Here is a 6,650-nt window from a genome sequence, read left to right as displayed (position 1 = left end):
CTTGCTTCTTTGCTCTAATTACACATTCAACTTCATTTTTAACGTCACTTACACTGCAATATTGTTTCTCTTATCATGGCAACCGCACTTTAAAATTCCTTTTGTTTGACGGCATTTTACTTACTCAGTCTACCATATTTTCAATGTCTATTTCTTGCCTGTATTTCTTGCCTTGTATTTCTTTCGTGCTTACTTGTTTGTGTGTTATTGTTTTTTGCTGTTAATGAAAAATGCTGCTACTGTAACGACAAAATTTCCCCGTCGTGGGATGAATAAAGTATAATCTATCTAATGTTACTGCAACTTAAACTGAGATGTCAGGGTTTCAATCTCCACCTCTGAAAAGTGCCGCTTATAAGCCGGATTACGTCTGGCCATGTTGTGAATAGAAATATTATTGGGGCGTGATATTTAAATTACGATTGTTTTCAACCACTGCTCTCACGCTCTGATTGGTGTGATACAAACGTTTCATGAATCCCACGTGAAGCCTGTCGTAAGAGGATTTCTGTGCTCATATCTGCGCTGGTTTCTGCGTCAGGTTGAGAAAGGAGGGCCAATGTGTGTTTTTCCACTGACTGTGTTCTGACTCAGTCTGCAGCCCTCCGGAGCAGATACGCAGAGCTTCTATGTTTGCTGGATGCCGGAGAGGTCCTCAGCAATTCAGCACAAGGCAGATGTGTGAGACAGGAAGTCGAGCACGGAAACAAATAAAACATCTGGTTCATTTTCAAAATAAAATAGACCATGCGGACCATATTTCCCTGCACTACAGCTTGAAAATGTCATAATAGGCAGAGACAAGCATGAAGTTAACAGGTCAGAGTTTTTGTGGTTCTGTATAGAAAATACATCCTGTTTTATAGCACAATCATAGGTGAACTCGCGAGAGCTTGTGGGTCCTCGTGACTTCAGCGGTTAGTCGTGGCCGTAGCCCTTCCACAACAAATCCGGACCTGGTGGGTATTGAAGGACAGCCGAGCACAGAGGAGACACGCACCAGAGCCGATACGCGGTCATTCCACTGTTGGTGGAGATCAGGGGTGAGTCTTCTTGGGATGTAAAAGATTTTGTGTACAAGCTCAAATATATCTATATTGTATTGTAGGCAAAAGTTATCCTCTTGAATTCACCCATGGATAATTTAAGGGGCATTGATTTAAGGGGCATTGATTTTTTGCATAGTAAACATTAATAGACGTATGTACAATTTATGAACCTGTTCATTACAAAGGTTGTAGTTTAAATTCTCAGTGCTTTTTGAGTCTCATCGGGGTTTGCTGGTTTGCTTGCTTGTTTGGCATTGCTGCCTGACTGATTCCAGCAGGCGATCTGATATAATTGGTCAGCATGAACAGGCCTGTCTAATGCATCAAGGGCCACTGTGCTCTTCACAAGGCATCTAATCAGGCTGCAGGAGAGACGTGATCACTGAGCGGACAGAGCTGGACACTGTTGCAACTTCATGTCATATGCAGTGATAAGTGCAAACATGCTGAAGACACAAGAGGATGTATTCCTCTCATTATACAAAAACTGATATCACTTGCTTTGCTTTTTAGTTGTTTTCAACCAAGTTAGAAAACACAGTATACTTAAAATAGCGTTGAGTGGGAGGAAGGATGGCAGTGGTCCTGGAGTGTTATTATTCAGACTTGTATGTAAATGGTAAATGCCATCAGTGTGACTCTGGTGGATTCATCTTCTATTTCCCTCCAGCAGTGGGTGCTCTGAAGACTGACAGACAGGCATAGAACAGTGAGAGGTGCTGTTCCTGAAATTGATTGAAAATCAGAGATGCTTGCAGGAGCAGTTTGATCTGAACAGACTGCAGAGCAAGGGGTTGTAGTGATAGAAAAATGGAGATAGAGGAATAGAGACAAAGAGAGAGAGGGAGCGCTGTCAGTCAGTCAGTCGTGAGAATAGATCGGCCTCAAGGTGACAACTCCTTCCATGGGATAGTTTTCCACTGAGGGTAATGGAGCTCGGGTCTCACAAAAAGCAATTTATAGCTAAGCCAACTGAGGTCTGAGAAAAACGGAATCTCACTCAGTGTCAAATATTTTCGGCAACAAATGGTGCAGTGTCAGGCCTGTGGATTTCTACCTGAGGCCCATAACACCCAGCGGAAAACATGCCGCTTGCATAAGAAGTTCAGGCTAGGTTAGAAGCTCAAAAGCAGGTAAACAGTGGTGAACAATGGTTGAAGACTTAAAACAGTCAATATGCTTACAAGTTCTATTAATAACTTCTCCAGGAAAATCATTTTAAATACCTCAAGTTTATTAATGAGAGGCTGCTACACAGTATGACTGCTGCGCTGTGTTTATTTGAAGTAAGCTTAACATGAAAGTTACTATAACCAGAGTGCCGTTAAGTATGAATATCCCATAAGTAAATCCTTACCCCATATCGGTCTAAAAGATTGAGACCCCATAAGAGAAAAAAGGCTGTAGGGGAAGAACACTATGCATTTCTAATGTAAGAAACTAGCATTGCGTGCATTTAGTGCCATCTGTGGTGTCTGGGACGATGAATCTAATTTTAATGAGTTGATTATAATCTTGTACCTTAAAACTAACTGGCGGAGAGCCAATAAATCCTGATGAGGGTTACTATTGGGCTGTCTCCAAATTCTTGTTTGGATGAAAATCCCAAAAATATGGCTGGCCTGGCTGAATAGGATTTAATGTTGCTTTCAGGGAAATGAAGAGAGACTTCTGCGGAAATCTCTCAAGCATACACACTACTTTTCAAATCACAGACTTCATTCTTTGATCTCCTTGCCAATTTCCTAAGCTTTTGTTTTTCCAAACAGCCAACGTTGTATGAAATCTCACTTGAGCAGAAGATGATCGTAAATTCTCAAGAAAGCTCTGATAAACAAGAAAGTTAACTGCATCAAACTGACTTTTAAGTGAGTGGAACACATGATATGGTCATTGTGGTGAAGTCAAAGGGAATACATACACAATACATACAAACTTATTTTCTGTGTGGATTTTTATGACCGAGAAACGCACAAAACTTAATTGTGCAATACAGTACATACATTATTCTTAATGTTTTTTCCCGCAATGCACTGTAGGCACTCTTTCCCCCAGCCATATCTCCTGTCCCAGTGGAAGAACTAATTATCAGACATAAGAGACTTTGTCCGACAGCAATTACCAGACTCCATAATGTGTACTGGTGCTGTTGCAAACTGTAGATGTCTCTGTTGGTTAACATGTTTGAAACTCTCTAGCAACTCTGCCCTTAAAGCAGATTCACTGCAGCCCAGTTCTCATCCGACCTTCAGTCTAGTTTCATCAGCGTCTCTATAGCTGGAATGTAAATTCGTATGGATTCATACTCCGGGGTGTCTGCCTGTGTGGGTTGGCAGAAAAAACCTGTGGATAACTCAAGGTCAAAGGCAGGTAGAAGAAACCAAGACTCCTCACACATTTTTATAATCATCTCTCTAGTGTACCCAGTGCGGATGAAAAAAATTGTGCGGCGTGACGATCAGGTCGAAGACAAACGGGGAGCAGCAGGCTAAACACTCCTGTGATTAAACCATCATCTCTGATTTGAGATGGCCCTCAACGATTGTTATGGTTACTGTATATAGAGAGCTGTGTGGTTGACGGCACTTAATGCAGCCATAATGGGAAAATGATTCCATTGGGCTTGTCATGGTGTTAAGGCCGCCTTTTAAAGAAAGGGCATGGATCAATGATCTGTCCAGCTTTTTGTCAAGGGTTTGTCTTCTTTCATAAAGATGAGCTTACAACTGTAGACTCTCAGCGACCTCATCATCTACAGTTATGGGTGTCACGATTCTCCAAATCCTCGATTGCATTACATTTTCGATTCCAAGGTCACAGCTCCATTGTTGATTTTTTTCTTTTTCTTTTTTTAAACACGTTGCTTTGCCATTTTTAGACTAAACTTTCATGCAGTATAATATCTGACCTTGCAATGTACCACACAACATTGTCACCTAACAATAACTTACTATGTAATGTGCAGTATATCTTTAACCAAATGGAAACTTGTACAATTTGTTGATAAAGTAAAAAGAAAAAAGTAAAGTTTGCACACAATGCTGAGGGCACACGCTTTGCCGCACAGAGGTGTTTGGTATTTACAGCCCCCAACGTCGTCTTCCAGGCATCGCTACCTGAAAGGCACTAGGATTAGGAAATGGTTATGGTTAGGGGTGTTGGTCCTGCAGATGTGAGTTGCACATGCTTCACTTTGCAACAAGTAGCATACAAGGTGCTAACGAGAGTACAGTAAAAATGGACCTACTGTGCTTAAAGTTAGTTCACTGCTGGACACAAGGTTGTCAGTTGAATGGCGTTTTGAGTTAGCAATCAAACAGCTATAGATAGCTAACCCGTTTTTGAAATGATTCCCATCTTCTGTTATGGTTTTTAATGAGAAAAGTTTATTATTTCATAGATTTCACAAATTTCTGTATGACATTTTATGCTGTAAACTGTTTAAATCTAAGCATGCGCAACTCACATATGCACTCGACCAGAGCAGGTCTGACTCTGCTCACATTTTATGCCATAAACCCTTTACACCTGAGCATGTGTGACTAAAATCTGCACTCGACTTACATCGGGGAGTAACAAGGTGCCTTGAAGACGGTTGGGGGCTTAAAACCCCATTGAGCCAACACAGCGGTCATAGCAGACCAAGAGCAGAGAGGGCTCGGCAGTCCGCTAACTTGTTGCTCTCTCTATTACAACCAATATAAGCGGCTCTGTTTAGGCTACACAACGTGCATGCAGGCTGAAACTCAACTGTGCGGTTTTGTCAGGATTAAGCTGTAAATAAAGGAAAACTCGGATAGCTGCTAGGCTAATGTGCAATGGGAAACACACAGAATATGGTACATGCACATAGCAGAGCTTGCAAACTGGAGCTTTTTTGTAAAAAAAAAATGCTGTAAAAAAAAGATTTTTGACTCAATTTCGGTCGATTCTGATTTAAAATCAAAATAACACAAAAGCACACTTCTGACCAAACCCAACGCCACACATCAGTGATATTGCAGTGAAACTTTAGCCTAGTTCCAGTCCTCTGAATCGACACATCTCCAATGTGTTTGGCAATTCATAAATAGGTCTTGGGTTGTGTGCTGTTTCTACCGGTTGGAGGTACAGTTAACCAATCACAACGTTGTGTAGAGGATAAAGAATGCCAGTGTCCTCCTTCTGCATAGCTTGCTAGATGCCTGGCCACATCCATGACAAATGGCAACAAGGCAACAACCGAGGAGTACAGTTGGCCGTAAACTGATGCTTACTGGGAATCTACATCAGAGGTGAGACGTGAGCAGTGTGCATAAGTGCTTTTGAAGCGCTCTGTCCATTTAATCCACACAGACCACCGTTTGGCAGTCTCTGTCCTTAGAACCTCCTGAGAATTAATAATTACCAGGCAAACTAACAGCAGACATTTACTGAACAAAAATAGTTGTCATGCAGGACCCATAACAAGAAATCTGCATGATCTTTTATTTATTAGGCTAATAGATTTGCAAGAGGTCCCGGGGTGACGTACGTCTTACATCACGGAGTTAGGTGGATTGAGACATTTCATCAAAGTGAAAAAAATGTATCTGTTTAGTAAGACAGGCTAGGACCAGATGTCAAAAAAACTTTGAAACCGCTTTCTATGTGGATTGGCCTTCAAACTCTTAAAATTATGATTACTATGAATATTATCATTATTATTACTTTTCATTATTTTCTTCAATTGTCCTAAAAATCATTCCTGCTCCCGGCTACTGCTACCACCATGTCAACTGAAAATTACTTTTTGATAATGGATACATCCAACAAAATGACAAATATCAGGACAATAAAACTCAATGCTGTGATTTTTGAATGATGAAAAAAAACTGTAGTTTTCTCTTGATTTTCTCTCTTACACTGCGTTGATGCATCGGACCACGTTTTGTTTCTCCACTTATTTATCCAGGTTCTTCATTTAATTTGTCACCCATCAGTGTGCAAATACAGAAATGTCAAATTAAATTGATAACCAGCTGGGTGTGGGTGCACTGCAGCTCTCTCTCAAAACTTGTGTTGATTATGTGGAGAACGTATGCCTTGAACTATAACGCTAGAGTACGAGCAGAACACACAGGAGACCTCTCAGTAATTTAACTCTGTGGTAATAATTAACATATTGAATCTATCTTGACTACTACATGACAGATTTGTTTTTCAGTAAATACATGTCAGTGATAAATTGTAACTATATCAAAGCAATTTTCAAGTGGATCCAGCAGCCGTGATATGTATCTCATGTAAACAGCGTTGATAAATGCACTTCGCTGTGTTTGTCATCCCTTTGCTCAATCATTTTCATGCTTAAATGAAGCAATTTGTTTCTCAGAGCGCAATCTGTTGGAGTTGATTATCCAAGATGGTGAGGTCCACCACCATAAAAATAGAAAACCAGTCTAGCCACCCACTTCTTACGCCAAGAGAACTACAGCAGGCTTTGTTTCTGTTGAAAATCTGGAATGATTGCGAAGACTGACTTCTGTGCAACACTGTGAGAAAACAGAACTTTAATTACTGTAATGAATCTTACTGGAGAGGTACTGAAAGTGTGGCATTCGTGTGGTCGCAGCGAGAGCT

The 6,650-nt window shown here is 40.8% G+C and overlaps 1 long non-coding RNA gene across 1 annotated transcript; it reads left to right on the top strand.

Annotated features, from left to right (window-relative positions):
• Positions 1-525: 525 nt before the first annotated feature.
• Positions 526-4,200, top strand: LOC117952001. Its single transcript, XR_004658295.1, has 3 exons — positions 526-536; positions 1,841-1,845; positions 4,117-4,200. It is a non-coding gene; the product is annotated as an uncharacterized LOC117952001 (long non-coding RNA).
• Positions 4,201-6,650: the final 2,450 nt, after the last annotated feature.

The sequence above is a fragment of the Etheostoma cragini genome, chromosome 10 (assembly GCF_013103735.1).
Source record: "Etheostoma cragini isolate CJK2018 chromosome 10, CSU_Ecrag_1.0, whole genome shotgun sequence".
NCBI classification, from domain to species: Eukaryota; Metazoa; Chordata; class Actinopteri; order Perciformes; family Percidae; genus Etheostoma; species Etheostoma cragini.
This window is presented reverse-complemented; position numbering and strand designations above follow the sequence as displayed.